This window comes from Xenopus laevis, chromosome 4L (genome assembly GCF_017654675.1).
Source record: "Xenopus laevis strain J_2021 chromosome 4L, Xenopus_laevis_v10.1, whole genome shotgun sequence".
Taxonomy (NCBI): Eukaryota; Metazoa; Chordata; class Amphibia; order Anura; family Pipidae; genus Xenopus; species Xenopus laevis.
Window position 1 is genome coordinate 124,289,931 of NC_054377.1, and position 25,710 is coordinate 124,315,640.

The 25,710-nt window shown below is 40.5% G+C and overlaps 1 protein-coding gene across 1 annotated transcript in view; it reads left to right on the forward strand.

The window, feature by feature from the left end:
• The first annotated feature begins 3,624 nt into the window (after positions 1-3,624).
• Positions 3,625-25,710, forward strand: part of dag1.L (dystroglycan 1 L homeolog) — a 160,888-nt gene continuing 138,802 nt past the window's right edge. The window contains exon 1 of the mRNA XM_041589212.1: positions 3,625-3,752. The gene's annotated coding sequence lies outside the window, so the exon portion shown is untranslated. The remainder of the gene's footprint in view (positions 3,753-25,710) is intronic.

Consider the following 25,710-nt stretch of genomic DNA (forward strand, 5'->3'; position numbering starts at 1 on the left):
AATGACTTGTTAGAATGTCATACTGTCCTCCCACGAATAGAAAATCCAGTTCATTGTAAGCAGGTGCTCTGTAACAGGAAATCTTTCTTGCAAATTACATTTAGCGTAGAACAGTGTCTGCAATGGGGAATCAGATCAAGTCCCATAATTCAGACTAATTAGAGACAGAAGCCAAAGAGTGTTTTTTAAGTCTGTGTTTGTATCTTTAGATACTATATGAAGACACGCAAGTTACTAAGTGTAGGTGTCTTATCAAGAACAGATAAGAAAAAGTGGTGTCCAAAGACACTTATGTGTCAAAAATGATGGATGGAGCAAGGTTTACAAAGCAGCACTGGCATTTAAAAAGGTTGGACACAACCCAAAGCTGTTTAATGGCCATCTGGACTGATGAGGAAGTGGAGATCCTCTTAACTATTGTCTGGGATGGTTACCAAATTAGCATGCAAACAGCATGAACTAGAGTGGAAATGGCAAAGAAAAAGTTGTGGGAGGTCCATAAAGGGGCTGAAAGTTGTACAATAGGAAGAAACTAGCCTAAGGTTATTTAAACCCAAACCGAATTCCAGTATAGGGCAATGGAAAGCAGTATTTACTAGGCTGCCCTTCACCTCTTTGTTTTTTTAATGTAATGTGTAATCGAAAGTGATTATCTACCAGAAATCTCCAACAGTTAAAGACCTCACATCATGATTGTACATGCCCCCCATGCCTTCATCCTTATAAATATTCCTTTGTACTTGAATAGAGCTTGCCATAGACATTGAGATCTGCCTGATTTCAACACCCAAGTGCTTGGCCAAATCAAGCTGAGCTGATTGTTGGCCCAGAGGCTAACAATTATATTGTATCATATAATGAAATTACAGAGCTTCAGACCTGCCTGATAGAGTTCTGGACAATATTTGCCATGATATCAGTTGAGGAATGGTGCATTATGGGTAAAAGCATGGTGAATTCTGCCAGTCTTTTGCACTTTGCACTTTTCTTTTCTTTCTTTCTTTTTTTTTTTTTTGCATCGGCTTAATAAATGAGCCCTTTAGCATTTGGGCAGCTATTGTTGAGAAGACCGATGCAAGATGTGTCAGAATTCCTTATTCCTCCCCAGACACTCATTGTTTGACATTATTGAATGACATTTTTGTTTCTTTTTTCCCATACAAGAGATTAGAATACTTGAAATGATAAGATTACATATTGGCATTTTTACTGTCAATCATCAATGTGGATACAGACCAACTGGTAGAAGGCTTATTGCCAACTCAGCATCAGTTTGCTTTCCAACAATACTTAAAGGACCTGTAAACCCTACATTTTCCCACCATGTTTAGAAGTTTGGCACATCTCCACCACCCAAACTGCATCATTTGTACTGTATATGCCCTCCATTTGCCAGTGTCATCACATTTCCAACCAAATACCAGCTTTCCTCTGGCAGTCATTTTCCCTCTGACAGAGCATTAGTGAGCACATGTGCTCTGTAAAACTCATAAAAGCAAGAATGCTGACTTTCACAGGTTCAACTTACTTTCAAAAAAAGTTATGCTTGGATTGAGCCCTGTAATGGTTAAGCTTAGCTCAGGAGAGGAGGTTAGGAGAACAAAAAATAGAAGCAGACAGCTAGAGCAGAGTTTCTATGGGAACCAGCAATTCCATCTCCTCATTGGCTGTTGGACTGGAGGGCATGTTTAGTAGAGAAGAACTGAGCATGCTCAGTAGCCAACAGCCAAAGTAAATTCCCAAGGAGTGGTCTAAGTGGGTTAGAGGGGGAGAAGGGATCCCAAGTGATTAAGTGGATGCTGTAGTCTTACTATTATACCAAGGGCAGACAGAATGTTGGCTCCGCTGCTCTCAGCCTGTGTATTCTTTTCAGCTCTGTGCCTCATCTCCATACATTTGAATAAAATCCACTTGCTTGCAGTCATGCGCAGCTGAGCAGTGGTCGGGCAAAATACGTGAAAGCAGGCATTTTCAGGCTGACCTCCACTCAGCACAAACGGTTCAAATGAATGGAGATGGGGCACAAGCCAGATCCGCTTCTCTCAGCCTGAAAAATAACAGAGGAAAAAGGAATAGTCTCTGGGAAGGGAGTGTGACTGTGGGATAGCAGGTATAGTATGGAGAGATGGTGCCTATAGTAACAGTGGCATAATAGTCTCTGGGAAAGGACTGTGGCTGTAGGATAGCAGGTATAGTAGGGAGAGATGGTGCCTATAGTAACAGTGGCATAATAGTCTCTGGGAAGGGACTGTGACTGTGGGATAGCTGGTATAGTAGGGCGAGATGGTGCCTATAGTAACAGTGGGGATAATAGTCTCTGGGAAGGGAGTGTGACTGTGGGATAGCAGGTATAGTAGGGAGAGATGGTGCCTATAGTAACAGTGGGATAATAGTCTCTGGGAAGGGAGTGTGACTGTGGGATAACAGATATAGTAGAGAGAGATGGTGCCTATAGTAACAGTGGGATAATAGTCTCTGGGAAGGGACTGTGGGATAGCAGGTATAGAAGGGAGAGATGGTGCCTATAGTAGCAGTGGGATAATAGTCTCTGGGAAGGGAGTGTGACTGTGGGATAGCAGGTATAGAAGGGAGAGATGGTGTCTATAGTAACAGTGGGATAATAGTCTCTGGGAAGGGAGTGTGACTGTGGGATAGCAGGTATAGTAGGGAGAGATGGTGCCTATAGTAACAGTGGGATAATAGTCTCTGGGAAGCGAGTGTGACTGTGGGATAGCAGGTATAGTAGGGAGAGATGGTGCCTATAGAAGCAGTGGGATAATAGTCTCTGGGAAGGGATTGTGGCTATGGAAGAGCAGGTATATGTGTCTTAGATCTTTTCCCTGTTATTAAATACTAGAAAATAACCTACAATTGACAATACTGAGAATTGTCACTGTTAAAACACACAAATCATTGAGTTGCTCAAATAAGGAATTTTTGAACATGATTTGAGTGTTTTAGTGGAGACAATTCTCAGTATTGTCTATGGCACAGTATTTTTAGCGTTTAGTAGAGCAAAAATGTGTGCAAATAGCAAATAGCGTCATTGCCCTTTGTATTGGTTAAACATAATTTCCTTCATCCACTGACAGCTGAAGCGTGAAAGATTGGATATCCCTATATACAAAGGTGTGCTTTGTCCTGGGCCTCAGTAAAGGTTGCTCCGAATACCAGACATTACTAGCCTGTCACCCGTTTATCAGCTTTACTGAGATTAAATTAGGAGTGTAAGCCCCTTTCGTACATTATATGTTGATCTCTTCTCATTAGCAGTTATTGATGCTGAATAAGTCATGATTACTGCAATTGTGCAAACAGCATGTTGTTAATACAAAAGTCACTGGGCTACAGGAGAAATAATTGGAAAGGTGGGAAGCTAATATAATTTCTATTATGTATAAATAGATAAGGATGCAGCTTCATTTGAAGTTCACATTTTGACAGCTGAGGCAAGCAGGCAGCCTGCTCATTGGCTGGCAGAGTGGAAGGAGCAGCCAGTAAGAGTTAAGTATCCTAGTGGAGCTATTAGGGTGATTGGCCGGGTTGGGTGTTTAGCTGTCAGCAGGAAGAGCACCTCTTTCTCCTTATGATGGGAGCCTGAGAGCGTTAGGAGTGGGAGACAGCTGCATGTTTGGGGAAAGAGAATAATCCTTTATATGTGGCAGCTCTCAGCATCATGGCTCTTTCTTATTAACCACGTTTCTTTGTGCTGAGGACAGAAAAAAAACCTGAAGGAGGCAGAATCATGAAAGGTACAGTGCTTATTTCAACTGCTACACACTGTTATTGCATGATTGTGCTACTGTTATTCTTGCATTGGCTTTGGGGGCGGGGGTCAGCAAATTCCCATCAAAACAGTCAGACAATTAGGATTGCACAAGAAGGGACTTACAGGGAAATTCTGCTACATGTAAATACATTCTGCACCTACAGTATATAAAATACAATTGCATTTATATATGTATGTATATACTATCATACACTACACACACATACATACACTGTCAAATCCACGTATATTTAATTGTATATTAATGGTATCCCATACAACAATAGACAATTGCATTAACAGCGATTCATATTGCTCATATAAAGCTGCATGATCACATAGGCAGAATGGGCATTACTTTAATTAAAGCAGGCATGTCACACATACAGCCTTTTATCTTCTAAATCCCAGCATCCATTGCAGACCAAGTTCTAGCTAACATGTAGGGACAGAAATTAATAACCATGAAATAATAACTCCTTATACTTATCCTTCATAGGGTGCCAACATACGTGGAGCAATTTAGAGAGAACATCAGTACACACCTAAAATGCATTCTGTAACTGTAAGTGTGTGGCATATATTCTCCACCAGAATGTTTGGCACTCCGTCACCCACAACCTTTTTGCTCCTATCTAATTCTTTGAAATGCCCTTTGCTACCTAAGTTGTTGAAGGAAAACTAAAATTTTGTTTTGTCTGCTATTTCTATCTGTTATCAACATGCAAATAGTCCTTTCAGTGATATCATTCATTCACATTCACCCAAGTGGTTTATAGTTTATTAAAGATTTTTAAGGGTTTCTTAGGGCGGCAAACATGGCCTGATGTGGTCAACTGCTCTCCAAACCACTAGATCTGTGTCAAATGTGGTGAGTTCATCTAGACTGCATTGCGTGCCTGGGTCAGATACCACAAGTGGAAGATGTAATTATCTGGTGACCTCATACATATACCTGCAGGAAACCTACATGGGCATCAGATTTTGATGGAGCAAGTGATGGCCTAAAGGCAGCCCATCCCATTGAATCAGTAGTCCCCAACCAGCGGCTTGAGAGCAACAAGTTGTTCACTGACCCCTTGGATGTTGCTCCCAGTGGCCTTAAAGCAGGTGCTTATTTTTGAATTCCAGGCTTGGAGGCAAGTTTTGGTTGCATAAAAACCATGTGTACTGCCAAACAAAGCCTCCTCTAGGCTGTCAGTCCACATAGGGGCTACCAAATAGCCAATCACAGACCATAATTGTCACCCAGGAACTTTTAGCATACTTGTGTTGATTCCAACATTTTTTTAAATTTGAATGTGTCTCAAAGGTAAAAAAATTTGGGGATCCCTACATTGAGCAAAAGGGCAGTGATGGCACAATACTAATACACTGTATGGCCACCTTTCTTTTGTTCTGTTTGTTTGGTACAACAACCCCAATTATTTGAACAGCAGAAAGTGAAGGAGGAGCTAACTATACTAGCTGACTTTATGATTTTGGTCCATTGGTCCAGGCAGATTTGCTTCTGAAGGTCTAGGTTAGTAGGATGAGGCTTGGACACCATAGTTGTATTGACCCACATTCTCCTTTGGATTGAGATCAGGGCTATGACTTTTTACGACTGTTGAGTCATTACCTCTAGCAATGTTTGGATCTGCTTCTGCACATGTTACTGTCGCTTTGGAAGCACTCATTGTGCAGTCTCATCTAGTTCAGATAAAATAACCAAACTAGCCAACAGAAACTGCAATGTAACCAGAAATAAGAAAAATCCACTAAAGAGAATTCATTCTGTGGTGCTGGATTTTGATAGTTTTAGGTATTCGGGCAGTAGGGTCTGAGGTTATTGGCAGTTGGGGTTCACGAGCTTTAGGCCTGTGGGTTTGATTAAAGAGAAGTCTAGCGGGTTCTGTATTACACCAACGAGAGTGTTTACTTTCTGTGCCAATCCCTGAAGCTGTTAAGAAACAGTTAATAGCACATTTTCTCTCTGACAGATATGAAAATATACAATTGATCTTACATATCAACATTACAGAGAACAGAAACAGAAGGCAGAACTGTGATCTAAGAGAGAGAGGTAATAATGCATTATGGGTCTAACTGCATTTTCAGCTGAGAATTTGCAGAAGATGGGCAATATATATACACACACACAATCAAACTTATATGTGCGCCGGCCCAGACCCCCTCCACTCCTGACCTCTGGCACACTCCGCCCATTCGCCCCGCCTACTCCGTCCACTTTCCCCATCTGCTCACTCGCTTGCATGAAGTAGGGATGCTCCGATGGGGACGGGAGAGGGCAGAGGGTGGTTTGCTGGGGAGGGAGGACTGCCACTGGAGAGGGGGCCCTAGGGGGGGTGGGGGGGCCCTGATGTGGCAGCCCCGGTGGGCCCTGACCCTGCAAATGTCAGAGGAGCTGCTGTAAGTTGACATAGACAGTCACTATTTATTGGGCTGGTGTGGTTTGTTTGGGCCCCTGTGTACTTGAAATACCAGGGCCTGTTATGTATTGATAAGCAAAAGAAAAGTGTGCTGTATTGCTGGATTTTTCTAACAGAGTCATATCACAGGTTGCCTTTATTGCTGAAGCCAAGTAACAGGAATGAAATACACAGGAGAGGGGAGTATGAGGAGAGTGTGCAGGGATACCAGCATTTAGGAGGAGAGGCGCTGGAGTATGCCTTGAGCGCTGAGAAGGCACTTCTGAAAGAAGCAGCTCCCTCTAAAGTAAACCTGTCACCTAGAATAATGTTCCCAAACCTACACGGTTGCTGAAAACTGTTTATGTAAGAGAGCAGCAAATACATAGTCTACATTCCTCTAATAGCTTCTTTCTAAATTCTACTATCAGATCCATCTCCTGGTTCCTGCCTTTCTGCAGCCGTAGCCTTTGGTTGTATAAGCTATTTGAGAAAAATAAAATGCCCTTATATGCAGGGTTGGAGTTATAGAATAAGGAAGGACCCTAGCAAGGTTAGAAGGTTTGGGCCCACACTGAGACAAAAATGATATCATACAATATTAAATAAGGAACGTTTAAAGGATGGTTCATCTATAAGTTAACTTTTAGTATGCTACAGTGTATAATGGCCAACTCTAAGCAACTTTTCAATTGGCCTTCAATATATATTTTTATAGTTTTTTTTTAAATTCTTCTGGGATCACTGACCCCATCTAAAAATGAATGTTTAGTAAGACAAATACTGTATATTATTAGTGCTACTTTTTATTACTCATTTTTCAATTCAGGCCTCTCCTATTCATATTCCAGTCTCTTATTCAAATCATAGCATGGTTGTTAGGGTCATCTGGACCCTGCAATCACATTACTGATATTGCATACTGTAGAGCTGCTAATTAGAAAAAAAGCACAATAAATAATAAAAAACATAATAACATAATTAACATGATAAAAAATCAAAACCAATTGCAAACTGTCTCAGAATATCACTCTCTACGTCATAAAAGTTAACTTAGGGGTGAACAACCCCTTAAATTTGAGGTCCTCAACTGTCAGCATCTCTACAACAGCCATCAACAATTATAACACTATAAGTAATATGTAATCATTTACAGATGAAGAACGTTTTTGTCAAGAGGACTCCAGCAAGGCTTGGTCTCTACCCAAAAATTAGTCATCAAAAGTGGACAAGTCACAATTACAATCAGCCTGTGCTCCTTTGTAAGGAATATTGGAGTCTAGCATCTCAGGATGTCATAGGTTATCCTCCCTTGATACCCTGAGATACCACACTCCCATATTTATATAATTTGTGAACTACAAATGCCAGTATCAGTCAATAGGCAAACTTAAGTTACAGATTATGGATGCTGTACAAAAGCTAGGGGTTGGCTGATAGTGACCATTTTTGGTGATAGAAAAAACAAAGCTTAAGTAGAGAGCCTGTTATATAAACACTTAGGGGGTTATTTATTAAACTCCGAATGCCAATAATTCGAAAAAATGTTTTCGGATTTATTATACCCAGACGATGGAAAAAGTCGGAATCCGAAAATCGGGCATCTTAGACCAGCCGAAGTTGCATATAAATCAGTGGGATTCGTGCAATATTCCAAAGATTTCGTGGTTTCCATGCAAAAATCAGAAAGAATCTGAGTTTTCGGGTGGAAAATCAGAAAAATTTATAGTTCTTCACAACTTTTTCGGGGTTTTTTTGGGAAAATTTATTGATAAACAAGGGGAAAAAACCCGTGTAGATTTGGTCGGAGTATTTTTTCAGAAAATAATGAGATAAATTCAGGCCTCCCCATGTATTTTCCATGGGGCAGGGAAAATTTTCTCTTTCTGTGAAGTTTCTTCGCTCCAGGCCCCTTTGACTTAGTAATGTTGCCAAATGAAACTTACAAAAGAGGCACCGCCAACCCTGCTCTAACTTTTAGAAAGTGACTTTTGTCATAAGGGAAGGGGAGAAGGTGACTGTAACTCTCATTAGAATTCTGACAGATAGCTGTAATGCTGAGTTATGGAGCGCTCGGAAATCCACATTGCTCAGTGTGTTGTCACCCAGCACAGACTATAATTCATGCAGAGAAATGACAGGCACCAGAGTGCCAGGGGATTACCCTTCTGCTGCCAACATCATGCCCATTATTTCTGGCAGTGCTGCATGCTCCTGCAGCAGGACTTATTCAAGCAGATCATGTGCACTTTCTTTGGTGCTAAAGGCCAGTTGGGAGCCCTGTTCCTGTCCAGTGCATAGAAGGGGCATAGAAGGGGCAATCCCTAGCTCGTTCATAGACAGCATGTGTGTCTTGAAGGTGTTCTGTATTTAAGTTTGATTTTATTTTAGAATCAAGAATCAAGTAGCTTGAGCCATGATTAGCTCTTTATGGTCAACACCTGCATTCTTAATGTAATGTGTAGGGCTATGCTACAATATATTAATGTAATGTCATCTAGTAACTCATAGCAGCCAATCAGTAAGAAGCATGGACTTGTCAGCTGTTTGAAAGCAAATGTCTGATTGGTTTCTAGCCCAGTAGCAAAGTTGTATTACATTGCCCCATATGTATCTGTGTGTTGGGTATTTTTCATAGGTGTCTCTTGGATCGTCTGGAATGTTGGACAGACGATCCAAGTTGATATCAGTGTACTAGGGGTGTACCTAATGCATTTCGCAAATACCAAATCCTTCAACATTATTTAGCGCATACCAAACTGAATCTAAACCCTTATTTGTGAATTCAAATGTGAGAAAAGTTACAGTATTATATCATCATCGCCATTAAAAAAAACCTCATCGGAGTTTAAGGGTTTGGGTTTGGTTTGGCTGAGCACTTAGATTCGACTGAATCTGAATCCTGCAAAAAATAGCAGGATTCAGCCAAATACCGAATTAACTTGTGGCTTCAGCGCATCCCTTCTTTGTACCAGCTATATGGAGGCTCATTGGTCGGGCAAGTTGTGTGGTGCATGGGCGAAGAAGGAATCATTTGTGCTTAATGGGCAGTTTCAGTCTCCAGTTCCATTCTCTCCAGTTTCTTTGTAGAAATTATGAATTTTTTTGGGGTATTGCTGTCTTTCACTATAAACACTGGCTAACTTCTCATTTGATTGTGTCCTATTATAGTTAAGAAATGTCTGGCTTGTGCACAATAATTATGCAAAAAGAAATACCCCACACCTGACACTATTTTCTTTGTGATTCATTTGTGTGTGATATACTCACCGAAATTCCCATCAAATACATTAACAAGTAATCCTTGAAAAATCAAAATGTTTTGCTGCATTAACTGCCTAACTAAAAGATCAAAGGTTGTATATATGCCATTAGTTCAGTGGTTCCCAAACTGGGTGCATGGAGCAGTGGCAAGGGAATTTAAGCCTGAAGGCCAGTTGGGATGAGCATTGGGGAGAATGGCCAGAGAATGACCCTCAAGCTGGGCTTCCAGGTGTATCTAGGAGAGAATTTTCTGGGCTTCCAGGTGTATCTAGGAGAGAATTTGCTGGGATTCCAGGTGTATCTAGGAGAGAATTTGCTGGGCTTCCAGGTGTATCTAGGAGAGAATTTGCTGGGATTCCAGGTGTATCTAGGAGAGAATTTGCTGGGCTTCCAGGTGTATCTAGGAGAGAATTTGCTGGGCTTCCAGGTGGATCTAGGAGAGAATTTGCTGGGCTTTGGGGTGTATCTAGGAGAGAATTTGCTGGGCTTCCAGGTGTATCTAGGAGAGAATTTGCTGGGCTTCCAGGTGGATCTAGGAGAGAATTTGCTGGGCTTTGGGGTGTATCTAGGAGAGAATTTGCTGGGATTCCAGGTGTATCTAGGAGAGAATTTGCTGGGCTTTCAGGTGTATCTAGGATAGAATTTGCTGGGAATCCAGATGTATCTAGGAGAGAATTTGCTGGGCTTCCAGGTGTATCTAGGAGAGAATTTGCTGGGATTCCAGGTGTATCTAGGAGAGAATTTGCTGGGCTTCCAGGTGTATCTAGGAGAGAATTTGCTGGGCTTCCAGGTGGATCTAGGAGAGAATTTGCTGGGCTTTGGGGTGTATCTAGGAGAGAATTTGCTGGGATTCCAGGTGTATCTAGGAGAGAATTTGCTGGGCTTTCAGGTGTATCTAGGATAGAATTTGCTGGGAATCCAGATGTATCTAGGAGAGAATTTGCTCTCCTAGATACACCTGGAAGCCCAGCTTGAAGGTAATTTGGTTGAGATTTAGGGGCCAGATTTGCACTCCTAGATATTCTCAAAAAACTAAAGCTGATACATTGATATTTGCCAATACAGGTATTTGATGTTATCCAGAATGCTCATGACCTGGGGTTATCTGGATAAGGGATTATTCTGTAATTTGAATCCCCATAATTTTAGGGACCCATTTATTAAACCTTAATTTTTTTTCTGGTTGAGGTTTTTAGGAGGAAAACTACAATTTTTCATGGAAAAAAAAAACTCTAATTTTTAAAGATTTATTATACCCCAAAGGTGAATCCAAAAATTCAGAGAATATGGAAGCAGAGCTGACTGGCACTCGAACAGATCCACAGGACCAAAGATGTTCAGTTAAAAAATAATTTTATTGGTAGAAAAGTTAAAAATATAGCTGCATCTCCATCTGCAGCTATATTTTTAACTTTTCTACCAATACAATTATTTTTTAACTGAACATCTTTGGTCCTGTGGATCTGCTGCCATATTCTCTGCTGTACCGCTCCCTACCGCTCTGGGGCTGGTGCACCCGGACCACTTTCATTGTTTGGTGAGTTAATTTACATTTAATTTAATTCTGGAGCACCTTGTTCTCCCCCAATTACTTGAATCCAAAAATACACCAACTCAAACCTGTCGAGGTCATTTAGAAGTCAATGGCAGATGTCCCTGAAGTTGTTTCTTGACATCGTGATCTGTGCTGGATAATCTGAAAAATGTGAGGGTTTTTCGCCCAACAATCCACAAAAGTCCAGTTTTTGCACATTCGAATTGATGCTCAATTTTGTTGTAATGTTTTGTCTTTCAGAATTTTTCAAGAAAAATTATTGCTAAATGAGTTCAAATTGTGGAAGGGAGTTTGGTCGGATTTGTTTTCATAAAAAAATTCGATTAATTCTTGTTTTAGTAAATGCGCCCCTAAGTCTACAAAAAAAATCATTTAAGTATAAAATAAAGCCATTAATATTTTTTGACACCAATAAGGATTAATTATATCTAAGTTGGGATCAAGTACAAGGCACTGTTTTATTATTACACAGGAAAATGTAATCATTCAAAAAATATTTAACTTGTTTTACCACTACGCCATTAACCCTATATAAAAAGGTGATTAAAGTACTGGAGAATTGAGTTCTGAACAAAAGGAAAATCCCTGCATTGCCCCAAAGAAACAACACATACAAATTTAAACAATGTAAGCTCCAGGAACGTCTGGACGGTGTAATATATATATTTGTTAACGTTAAATATATTTTCAAGGTATCAACTTACATTTTTAGCTATAATTTTCCTAAAATGTTCTGGTTTCTTGTAACTGCTTAGCTATTTAGGAATAATTACAAATAAGAATTCTAGCTCTGGTTCCTCCATAACAGTCATAAAGCAGATAGTATTAAAGTGATATAATGTGATAACATTTGGGGCAATATGTCCTTCCTCTGTGGATTCCATGCTAGCTGCAGCCCGGATGAAGCAGGTCATTACCAGTTACCGCGTGTAGAGCCACAAGTAATTACAAGCTTATTGACAAATGAATTTCTTCCACCTGCTTCCTTCTGTGGCTCGCTGCTTTTTCTCAGCGCATTTCACCGCTCAAATGACCTGCTCCGGTCTCTTGGGGCTCGTCACTAGACAATTTTTTTTTTTTTGAGCACGTCATTTGGGAATCAGAAATTTAAATAACTGGTTGAGTTGACACTGACCTATAAATTGCAGAAATAACTGAAGGGAATCCGAATAGCGGTATGACATAAACCTATGCAAGAGCCTACAGCAGGCTTAGCAAGGCAGCCTCTACACTGCTCGCCATGACAATGAGATTCAGAAGTATTTATATGAGTCTGAGTACAACTGTGGGCTCTGCAGTCGTGTCATCAGATTCTATTATGTAGGAGCTGCCTTCTGCATTCTCCCTTGTCAGACCTTCCTGGTAAAGCAAACAACAAAACCACATCATGTACTTGCCACAAAAACGTAGACGTTGTGCGTTTTGGCCTCCGGTGTGATCCATAAGTGGATTTACATTAATTTCTACAAGACTTTGTGTAGGTGTGCGTTTGTGCTGCACCAAGAGAAGGCATTTGAAGTGGATTAGCTATCCTGCTTCTTCCCATCTTACTACAATTATAGAAATGGGGACAGATTTTCTAGTTATTAATAACCAGGGCCAGTTGATAGGAAAGGCACTTTATCAGAGGCTCCTTAGTAGTCCCACTTGGCCAGCAAATGCTAAACTGTAGAAAGAATGTTAGTACTGTCACGTGTGATAATAACTGTTCGTCATTTTACACTTTAAAAAAAAATCCAGCTCATCATGTATGTCCTACCCCTTTCTTTTACTACTTCAAACTAAGTTTTGTCTCAGGAGCAATGAATCAGTTGGCTGGCAGGATTTGCGTATTTATGTTAGTGATGAGCAACCTACAGCCCTCCAGATGTTATTTAACTACAACTCCTGTGTTAGGGTGTCAGCGAGATTCTGGGAATTGTAGTTTAACAGCATCTCTAGAACCCAACATTGATTTATGGAAAGATAACCTGCAAACATGAGACTTGATAAGTAGTGATGAGCGAATTTATTCGCCAGGCGCAAATTCATGGCGAATTTTCCAGTTTTGCCGCCGGCGAATAAATTCGTAAATTTGCCATGAAAATTCGCAGTCGAAATTTTGAAAAAATTTTGCTGACGGCGACAGTTCTGACGCTAGTGCCGATTTTGACGCTGGCGACAATAAACGGACGCCCATTGACTTTTGAATTTTTTCACCAGTTTCATGAATTTCGCAGGAAATTAGCGAAATTCGTGGCAAAGCGGGACAAATTCGCCCATCACTACTGATAAGACTAAATTTCTGTTAGGGCACATGAGCAGATTTGGGGAGATTTCGTCGCCTGACAACTAATCGCCTCTTCTTCGGGGCGACAAAATACCCGAACTGCCTTTCCCCTGCCTTCCGCCTGCTAAAATGAAAAATCTCCTGCTGCAATGCACTCGCAGCACTTCGATTTCCGAAGCCACCCTAAGTTTCCTTGTGAGGTAACTTCAGGCGACTTCGGAAATCGAAGTGCCGCGAGTGCCATTGCGCTGGTGTTTTCGCATTATAGCAGGCGGAAAGCAGAGGGAAGACAGTTCGGGGGGAAAGTTGTCGCCCCAAAGAAGAGGCGATTAGCCACCAGGCGACTGAATCTCCCCGAATCTGCCCGTGTGCCCCTGCTGTAGTTGTGAAGTAGCTTCATTGAGTTTGGTTGTCCTAATAGGTGCACAGTCACTATTCATTCCATAATTTAATTTCAGTACTAGCAATATAAATCCTGGCTCTTGATCATTCTGGGATCATTTACTAACACTAGCCAAATTTGCCTCCATCAAGTGATGGGTGAATAAATTCATCGGGCGCAAATTTGAGGCAAATTTCCACATATCGCTGGTGGCGAATAAATTAGCGAAACTTCGTCGAAAATCCACCAGTGAAAATTTGGCGTTGTCAAAATAATTTGGACGCACGTCGGAATAGTCACGTGCGTCAAAACTGTTGCGCGTCAACATTAACTTTAATGCAGGCATCAAAATTGATACATGCGTCAAAATTAGCTATTCGCAAATTTTTCGCAGAAGTGAAACGGGACAAATTCGCCCATCACTGCCCCATATAGTAAGATCATCCAATCAGCAAATAGCTTTTTTCAGGAAAATGCAGGTAGAACAATGAGAGTAAATACTTGATGACTGGTTGTTAGTAGGTATTGACTATTGTAACCTTCAGTTAATTGGCCTTCCCCTCTGTAGCGCATAGAAAACATGTGGCTAAAAATATGGTACTATGTGTTCATGGGGGGCCCCAGACAAATAACTTGTGTGGGGCTCAAATGTTTCAAAATGTATCGATGGTGGCCCTGATTGTTCTAGTGAAATGTACCCAGTGTACATTAATGGTCCTCACTGGGTGGCCTGAATAAAAGCAGCACAAAATGCATAGGGCATATGGAGATGATGATATTCATAGAAAAAAATGTCTACTTGTATTTGTGGCCCTTGTTGTGTACCTAAGTACCCCCTTATGCTTCTTTTGCTGAAGATCTGGGCTGGTTTCTTTGTGCCCTTCCTTGCTTCAAACTGAATAAAATCCCAATATATCACTGCATGTAGCAGTAAATGTTGCACAGAGCCAATAACATTAGGCAGAATAATTTGTTATTTTGGCTTGTGTTACCCAGTCGTTGGAGGCCACTGCCATAATACATTAGAGGTCTGTGGACAAAATAACGTGCATAAAAGTATATCTTGATTTCTCTGATAAATGAATGAGCTTTTGTGAATCGGGGACATGTCTTTATTTATTCCCTTTTTTACAAGCACATTCCAGAGCAGTTACAGCAGGTAAACGATTAACTGCTCACAAAACCCCTTGTGACAATGTGATCCTGACCTTTCCATTCTATAGCATTGCGCAAACGCTCTGACTGTGGTTCTGTGTCAATAGACGGGAAGCTGTGATAGTCTCAATACTAACGCAGCCCAGTGTATGTACCCATGCACCTCTTACTCGGCTTATCAGGTCTGTTGAGCACCAGAACCTGCTTGTTGCATATTAACTCAAGAGAACGACCTGTGAATTAGTTCAGGTACAACAGGGAGAGGCCATACTAGGAGACAGAAGGGCGAATGCCCTCTCAGATGGATGGGAATGTCATTGTTTGGATACCGCTTGAAGAGATAACAAAGACTAGAACACCTGCACCATTTCTCTAGGAATACAGAGTAATGCATGATTACAAACCAAAGGAACACTATATTATTTTGTACAAATTGTGCTGTATTACTATACACCGTATCACAGGCAGATTTAAGCTGCCGATTCAAGGCAATAAATATAAGACTGACTTGGGAGCTCATCGGTTCATATATGTGTAAGAATACCTGGTGGTCTAGTGGTGGGGGGATGCCCGCTGATTCCTCCTCCTTGCGTGTCGATATGCAAATGATGCACATTCGTACCGCTTAAGGGTTTTGGCACGAGTGTTGCTGACGTCATCTAGTTTGGCACAAATTTCAAATATTTAAAGGAGTCTCATCCAAATGTTCTTTGCCCAATATAGGTCTATTTCCATAGTTCCTGGGTGCAATTTCTAGTTGTCTTGTTTGTTCCGGATCTTGCCTGTCCCTGATCAGTCCTAGTTTGCTGCCTGTCGTGCCCAGTCAATATCTGGTCAAAAAATGGCAGATGTTAATCAAGCAGGTTTATAAAATCCCCTTGGGGCAGGAACCTCATTGTCATATTGATGCAGTCCTTGTCCTGATAGACTGTATCCCCTTAGTCAAGTGGACAACATCACCAAATAAGCAGATCTTTCAATGTATGTCCATCTTAAATGGCAGGCATCAAAAAATGATCCTGTAACTCAAAATTTATATATAAAATTTATACATATAAAAATTAAAAAGTCTTTATCCAAAATATCATCTCAAAAATACATACAGTGTCGGACTGGCCCGGTGGGACACTGGGAAAAAACCCGGTGGGGTTAATAGCGAATGGAGGGCACACCAAAACTTTCAAAAAGTAATTAGAGGTGCAGGAACAAATGTGAATATCTTGCTTGCTATGTATAATCAAAGGGTGGTTGATATTGTATGCTATTTTTAATATTGTATCAATTATGCCATGTGCATTATGGCGTTGTAAAATATTTTTCTCTGCATAAATGTAAAAATTATTTTTTTGAACCACCTTTTCTCTAAATGGTGTCTGTTTTGAGTGTGCGAACATACGGATAAAAATCCCGGTGGACCCTGACCCTCATGAGCCCCCGCCAGGCCTGACCCCCTCTCCCGATATTCTGGTTGAAAAAAAAATTTCCGTGCCGCGCAGCGCATGCGCACCAAGTGCCACAGTTTTCGCATTCGCGTGAAGCTGTTTAAAGGAGCATGAAGGAGCCGCTCAGCGCTCCACAGTAGGGGAGTGGGGGGGCCGGAGTGGAGCCCTGGACAGTCCGACACTGGACAGACCCCATTGTACTCCACCTTACACATTTAGTATCCGGCAGTACTTAATCATAGGCCGTGAGACGCCATAGCATCTCAAACTATTTAAAGACTATAAAAACTATCAATATTACATAAAACCAATCAAGAAGCTAAACATCAGGCTTCAATCATTAGCCAGATATACATACAGTATACATCTAGCAGGGCTCCTTTAACTTAAATGCCTTAAAAATGTATCAATTATAGCAATAATAGTTTTAAATGGACAAATTAAACCATTATTGTCAATTACATCATAGATAATATCCGAGATTCATAAAATTCTTCAAATAATTACAAACTGACAAAAACTATACCAATAGATAAATATATAAAATTTCCAAATGTATATAATATTAAAGATCTATGTCAATGTTTAGTAACTTCCAGCTTCAATTAATGATATTTCAATATTTTCATAAACTCAAATACTGATCATAAATAGGTTCACAATTCACATAATATCATGTGGATATTGTAACCACATCTTAAATGTGACCCTTACAAAAATATAACAGCTAAAAGGTTGTCCTGGTTACATATTGTTCTATCAAAGCAATGTAATAAGGTGTATTAGTGTATATCTGTACATTTATATTCAGGGGTGGTATTCAGAACAGATGATGCATAAGATACGCATTCTTTACTCAAATAATCATACACTGAGAAGTGAGTTCCCATTCACGGTCACAGTTATAACACAAGGAGTAAATGGGATTAAAACCCTTGAGGTTCAGTGTGGATCAATTCTTATTGTTGGAATATCCCACAGGACCTGGAACCTGGGTTACTACCCAAAATACTGTGGTGGTGTTTTTATGGCATACTTTTAGGTCTGGGCCTAGGCAGGCCCCCCTTTTACTGTTACTGTCCTTTATGATCCACTGCACTTTGGAGCACCTCAAAATGCCTGGTGGACATCAGGTCTCGGATACACATTCCATCAGTGAGTTCCTTGTTCAAATTCAGATGCAAGCACTCATTCACATGTAAATACCAATAAATGTTTTTTAACCAACCCATCAGCGTGAAGAGCTCAAGGCTTGAAATATATTCTTGTCTCAGTGCATTCTTTGAAAGAAGTACTATTTCTGTCCAGTTCCTTTCCTAGCCGCAGTTCTGGTATCATCTCACCTTTTGTCTGGTTTTAATTCTGCTTCTTTCTCTGGATAGAGAGCCCAGAATAACCTCTCAGCTGGATCCACTTTAGCAGCTCACGTCTAATCACCATAAAACAGGGTTACATTTGATGGGTAAAGTTCTAAAGTTAGTCCGACAGCTTACTTTGTCCATCATATCGCATTCATATTTAAACCATATCCTTTTCACACGCATTACATCAAGTGATGCATGAGATCATGAAAGAATGGAAGAGTGAAGTCAACTGCCAATCTCATCCATAACAGGCACGGAATGAACACACATGTAACGCTTGCATTCACAAAGGCAAGAGAATTTGAAAGAAGCAGCACAGAGGCAGGTCCCTATGGATGGTTTATTATGCCCTTTATACTCAGCAGTTCAGCTGTTCATGGACTAGTTCTTATACTAGTTCAGCACTGCCACTTTCAGGCATTTTATCTTGAGACGTGTTAAGTTTAACAAGAAGTAAAATGTTAATTTTTTCTATTACAGGTATATATTTTTTAATTCTGTAAGGGTCAATCAGGGAGAAAAAAAAACTCTAATACAATACAACCAGTAAAGTGGCTTGGAATATGTTGTTAAGATGAACTCAGAAGAGAAATTTGTTCAGACAATAGGGAAAAAATGGCTAAAGACAGCAAAATTGATATTGAAATCAGACTCAACTGAGTGATCAGACAGTTTGACAGAAGATGAGACTTGTAAGACTTGTAAGGGCTTTTTCAGAATGGTGTTTCCTTAATAATTGCATTTTGACTGATTGTTCTTGCATCCAGATGGATCTAAATGCAGACATGGGAAGTGGCACACATATTAGTTTTACTGAAGATGGTACCGGGATGTGGCAAGTAAGATCCAATTAAGATAAATGCCAATTGGTCCAAGTCCAACTGCAATAAGTATAGAAAACACATATAGACAACACCTATGAGAAAATATTTAGGGATTAATGAGTTCCTTGATGTATTGCAATGAGTAAACACTGCAGACAGCTGAAGGCCCAGTGAGGAAAGAAGATATTGAAGTTGAGGATTGGGAGTTTCTAGCATTATAAACAACTGGATTCCAGACCTGTTCTTTGAGTTATAGAGCAAATTTACAATGGAATCTGTACAGATGCTAAAGACATGGCAGCATTTTCTCAGGTTTAAGCATGGCACTCCCAGTCTCTTGCCTTTCCCAAGAGCCTCCATACTGTGAGTGCATAACTTCCATAGTGAACATCATGCTGGTGGAATTCTGAGCAGGGAGCAGCTGCGTTTCTTGATGAGCCAGTTTTCCCATTCTTTGCACTGTAGGTGATATACTGCCTAATGACGGCTTTAGTGATGATGGTATTTATGCATCTATCAAAGTCTGGATTCCTGCATGAATTAATGAAGATTTGTTTGTGTGGACTTAGAGTATAATCTCTAATGAGGATGGATATTGACATTCTAGAGCTAATGAGCAGTTTGGTGAAGCAGACTATTGTGATGTATAAGAACACACTCCGTTGCGTTAACTTTTAAATACCACCAACTGTTAAAAGTATATTCACAGAGGCCTAAATGATATGTACTTTTATCTGTGACCAACAAGAGTTGCTCTTCTTTTATGTGCAAAACCACTAAGGGAAGTCTTATAAAGCTTCATCTTCCTAATAAGACTACAAGAAATGGCAAGGTTCTGTATAGCATGTGCCTGCCCACTGAGCACTCTCATCGTATTGTAATCAGTGCTAAATAGAGTTTGCCTTTTATTGAGCTTCTGTTGCTTCATAGAGGGTCACATAGGTCTAAGATGACTATATTATAATCTGTTATTTCTATAGCACTAACATATTTCAACAGCATGTCCCCTTCCATATTGGAGCTTGCAACCTAAGGTCCCTTACACTATAGTTATCAGAAGCCAATTAATCTGCCTGTATTTGTTTACAGTGTGGGAGGAAATATGAGTACCAAGAAACCCATGGGAAAATATACAAACTACCTGCAGGGTCCAGGACAAAATCAAACTCAGAACCCCAGTCCTGCGAGGGAGCATTGCTACCTACCAAGCCACCATGACAGAGGATATAGGGGGAAATTTATCAATGCTGATTACCACTAAGCAAAACATTTTCAGCTTTACATTTTCAATTAGTTTTCTTGTTCCAGTGGAATTCTTACAGGACGAGCAAAGTGTCCTTAATAGATTTTAAACCAAAGGCAGAAATACAAGTAAACTGTGTATTTATATAATTGTTTGGGTTGCCAACAGTTAAGATAAAATGGCAGGACTCCCCTAAATTGAAGCAGTGATTGACCAATCACTTCATCATAGTCCATTAATGTCATGACCCCACCCTGTGACATCACAACCACACCCCAGTGACGTCACCTTTAACCCCTGTGCGGCTTTCTGGTCAGGGAAAGGTGGCAACCTTAAGTAATTTTCCATCCTCCAGTTCCAGCAAGGGTGTTGCCATGGTACTTCCCTTTTCTGATGCCTCACATGGGGCATAGATACTGTACGTGTTCCACACAGACATCTTGTCTATTCAGCTGGTCAGGCTTCAGTGGCCCTGTGTAATTTTTGATACTTCTTTGCCAAGTTGGTGTCAGGAGTGCCCGTTAGCGCTCCCGTCTTTTTCGGAATCCCTTCAAAGATGGCCACATCCATGATCCATGTGCCTGGGTGTTGACGTCATGCATCCGGCACGAACTTTGAAAATAAAAGGACTTCCAGCTCATAGGTTTGATGCCCGATTATAGGAATTTCTGTATCGTGTTCCTGGGTTGCCTTAATTCCTGAATTGCTGTTTTGCTGACTTCCTGATCCTTGGCTTGACTTTGATTCTGATTCTTGCTGCCTGCCCTGTTGAACTCTTGCCTGAACTTGACTACGCTTATGCCTGACCCCTTTTTGATACTGAGAACTTGGACTTTAACCCTAAGCTTCCTCCTTGGTCTGGACTTCTCCCACTGGGAGCCGATAGGCCCCCTGACAGTTGGCAGCCAGATTCGAGATGTCAAAGGGTGAGATATGGCAAACCTTACAAAAGAAATTTTATGAGTGACACAGTCCAGCGCAGCATATACCAAAACATTTAAAATGCTTTTTTAGTCCTTTAAATGGGCAGTATACCCACAACAGTGGTGCAATTCCTCCAGGTTTGGTCCTTGCAAGGTAGGTAATTAGATTGCCAGTGTACAGATAATGCCCCTGTGTAATGGGCTCTTGTTTACAAAACAGTCACAACAAAGGATAAAAGGACCAGTGCATACCAGTATTCTAATCATGTACCTTGCAAGGATCAATTTCTCTTCAATTTTCCTGTTTAGCTCAAGAAATAACAAAGAATATAGATTTGTCATGATTAAAACAATAGCAAGAAGTATGTTCAGCACAAGTCCTGTTAAACACTTGTTGAACAAGGTGATACATTGCCCCTTTAATCCCTGCTTCCAAATTTCTACTGGGATTAATGATTCAGAGTAATGCTCAATGCTGCCCCTCATCTCCAACACACATATGGGGCAAATTTACTTACCTCCGAAGTTGCGACAGCGTTGACTTCGTCAGGCGTAGAGTGCACAAGTTCCCAATCGTTTGCCAAGTTGCGCTAGAGATGTTACGATCAGCGGTTCCAAGTTATGCTAGGAAATTTGTATAAGGCGTGCAGTTAAAGTACAATGGCCGTATATACAGCAGAAAACACATTACATTACACAAGGCCAGGGAACCTTAATAAATGTATTCTAATGCCCTGCACATGTGCCCACAGTATAGTTTAGGTGTCATATGTTATCAAATGTAGGGGGTAAGGAGGGTACCCTAAAAAAAAATTTGCTCTTTTTCAGCCTATTACCCTTAAAAAAGTAAAAGACGCCAGCGTTTTTGGGGACTTCAAATTTTTTTGGACCAATCCCTATCTACTCTATTGCACTTCGACTGGTCTGAGGTGGCGAAGTAAAGTCTGGCGGAAGAGGTATCGTTCACGAAAATCTGCAACTTAGGGAATTAGCATAGTTACGTCCATTCGCCAGAGCGCGACTTCGTAAATCGGCGAAGTGGCAAAATGACATCACGCTGGCGAATTTTCGCTAGCGTTAGCCACTTCTCCCTTTACACAATTTGCCCCATAGTGGTAAAATAGTGGTTGGTTGCTCAAAGCAGTTAAACACATTCTGCCAAACTGACACATCGATCTGCTTTGACAAATGTGTCCATTTTCCTGACAGTCAGGAAAGTGTTGATAAACGGGGAAAATATTGAACGGCTGGGAATCCTTCTGGATTACTCAGTTCAATGTTTGATAGATCTGCCCTTTAGAAGATACTCATAAATGTACAGAATATCTAGTGGCGAAGCAACACAGAGAATCATTAGTATTGCTAAAGCATGAAAAGCCATCCTATTTATTCTTAAAACATGGAAAGGCTTCCTATTTATTCTTAGCTTTAGCTGTTGTTCTTGTTTACATCAGCATTAAGTTTCATGGAGCAATTTCCACTCTTATAGCCGGCTGTTATCCCTCTGAAAACAGACAATATAAAAAATAATTCTTCCACATGGTTATATCTTAAATGTAGAAGTGTTTTACTAAAAATAAATGAGAAGAAGATATAAAAAATGGAGGATGAAGTCAGTGGGGGGGGGGGGGTGTATGACAAGGCATTTAAGGAACAACAAAAAAATGAGTGGTGCTCCAGAATAAAAAAGTAAATGGCTCACCAAGTTGATAATGTGGTCCAGGTGCACCAGACTCAGACCCCCAGCTTCAGGGTGTGGCAAACTGATATACAGAACAAAATAATGAAGGGATAGACTCTTACATAGAGGTTATAACTTAAATCTGCTAATAGAGGCTTTTAGGAGGGCCCTCACTACCCCTAGGGCAGGGATCCCCAACCTTTTGAACCTGCGAGCAACATTCAGAAGTAAAAGGAGTTGGGGAGCAACGCTAGCATGAAAAATGTTCTTGGGGTGCCAAATAAGTGCTGTGATTGGCCATTTGGTAGCCCCTATGTGGATGTCAACATACATTGAGGCTCTGTTTGGCAGTACATCTGTTTTTTATACAACCAAAACTTTCCTCCAATCCTGGAATTCAAACATAAGCTCCTGCTTTGAGGCCACCGGGATCAATATCCAAATGGTTGGAGAGCAACATGTTGCTCACAAGCTACTGGTTTGGGCAGGGCTACCATCAGAAATCACTGGGCCGCAACAACATTTTTTGGGCCCTCCTCATCCCCCTTCCCCACCCATCAGTACACAGGCACAAGTGCTAAAACTTTTAAGGCCCACCTACAAGTTAATGAAAAAAATTGGTGGCCACGAAGCACCCTCTACAAGTTATTAAAACATTAGTGGCCAGGACTCCCCTACAAGTTATAAAACAAAACATTAGTGCTTGGGCCCCTACAAATTATTAAAAAAAAAATAAAAACATAGTATAACAAAGTTATATTAACAAAATTCCTGGGCAAGCACTTACAAGTCATATAAAATAAAAATTGGTGGCTGGCCCCTACAAGTTATATAGAAAAATAGTGGCCAGGTCCCTTACATGTTATATTTAAAAAATGGTGGGCAGGACCCCTACAAGTTGTATTAAAAATTGGTGGCCCGGGCCCCAACAAGTTATATCAAAAAATTGGTGGTCAGGGCCCCAACAAGTTATATAGAAAATAAGTGGCATGGGTCCCTACAGATTACATAAAAAAATGGTGGCCAGGGCCCCTATATGTTATATAAAAAGAATTGGTAGCCAGGGCCACTATATGTTATATAAAAAGAATTGGTGGCCAGGGCCACTATATGTTATAAAAACTAATTGGTGGCCAGGGCCCCAACAAGTAAAATTAAAAAAAATGGTGCCAGGGTCTCTACAGGTTACATAAAAATTTGTAGCCAGGGCCCCTGTAAGTTATTAAAAAAAATAAGTATACTTACTTCAGCTGCAGAGTTCAGGGAAGCTCAGGTGTCTGTGTCTTCAGCTTCCTGTGCTCTGATTTACCAGTGAAATGTAAGTCTCTGTAATTTTGTATGGTGATTGGATAAGCACGAGGGGGGGTTTAAATTTCAACCATCCAATCACCATGGGGCTTAACCGGGACTGACAAATCAGAGCAGTTAGAAGATGCTGGCTCCCGCCCACTCTCCCTTCTGAAGTTTCCAGCTCAGTGACAGCGGGGCCAGCTATTCAAGCAGCATGGTCGGGCCCACCTCAAGTCTTAAAATCCTCCGGGCCCAGGACAACACTCCCCTCTGTCCCCCTCTGATGGCGGCCCTGGGTTGGGGATCACTGCCCTAGGGAGTCCAAACTCCAGAGATCAGAATGAATTGTCACCAACATTTGACCAAACATTGTGCGTATTGACCTATACCCCGCAATTCCCGTGCATCAAACGTAAAATAGAGAAAAATGTTCCCATTTTAAAGACTGATGATAAATTAAGAAAGATTTTGGGTTCAGGCTGCAGATTTGTTACAAGAAAGGGAATTACTCTGAATAACATGTTGTCATCTAGGATGATTCAGACTAAGAAAGGGAGGGATGGCATCGATCAAAGGCAACTACAGATGTGGAGATAAGCGCTGTGTCACCTGCCCCCATATGAACAAAGGTGACATTTCTGTGGCCTCAATGGATGGAAAAACCTACAAAATCGGACAGTACATTAATTGTAACACTATGAATTGAATCTATCTCATTACATGTTTGAGATGTAGGACCGAGTATGTGGGTCAAACCACAAGAAAATGAAAAGAAAGGATTAGGGAACATTTATCTGATATCAACATACACAAAGGCACCAATGTCTCAAAACATTTCCACTCTTGTAATTCTGGGGATGCTAAATTCTTCAGTGTGCAGGACATTGAAAGGTTTAGTGTGGGTAGTCAAGCTGGAGATTTGTCCAAGCTACTTGATGAAAGAGACGTTTTTTGGATATTTAACCTTAACACACAGATACCATTTGGTATGAATTCTGAATTCGATGTTTCATGTTACTATTGAGATATGTAACTATGTTTGAAATTCTTTACTATGTGCAATTTCTTTCTCATACATGGTTGTTTCTTCATGGAATGGTTTTATTCTACATCTTTAATACGTTGTATGTTGTGTACTTTGATTTTAATATGTAACTGTTTCTTTTTTCATTTTTTTCATGCAAGTTATTTTTGATTGGTTGTTGTCTGTATAAAGGTGGGTGGGATTTTAGTCATGTAGGTACGAAACGCGTAGGGCAATGGAGATGCATTTATACTTTTAATTATCATGATCATGTTTTTGACTTGTACTTTTGGCCCTGTGGATCCTTGTGAGTGCCTGGTAGCCCTATCTTTTTGTTCTAATGCATTTAAGGAACCCTGCCTTAGGTTACAGTATCACTTCCATACGACCTTGGGAAAATCACTTAATCTCCCTCAGCCTCTAGCAACGTAACTTATAGAGTAAGCTGTATAGGGAATGCTCTCGTTGTTTCTGAAAAATGACATGTACAAAACTGCTTCAAGCCAGGCATATTACTGAATACTAAGTTATTGCATGATAAAAAAAAACAGACATACTGTGTGTATAATTCATATGTATTGGTTAGTTTTCAGAGAGAAAGAAAAAGGGGAAAAAAAATTCTTCCAAGATCTGACAAATGTAGACAGTTATATTAATCTACACAAACAAATCCGTAGGATTGATTTTTCATTTTCAATGGCATCCAAGAAAAATGGACCAATAAAATCAGTTGCACAAAGTACCCCCTAAAAGGCTATAACTGCGGAATAATTTAGATACAAACATGGAGAAACTCTGTTCCAATAAAATAGCTTAATATACCGAAAAGTGCCTTAATATAGTTGATTTGTACAAGAATAAAGATAATGTCTCAATGCCAGTGAGTGATATAAGGGCTCATCTATATACCAAGTGCAGTTTGGCATATTTTTTACCCACAATGAACCTCCAGTATAATTGCCCATTCCTGCTTATTAGTTTTCCTCTAAATTGTGTGCAGTTCACCAATGTGGATGCAAATTAGCATCCACTTTCATAAAAAACACATGCAAGTTGCAGGGCATATTATTCTCACTGCATGTGTGTACCAATGGTGTCCCTTTTTGCTCAAGTC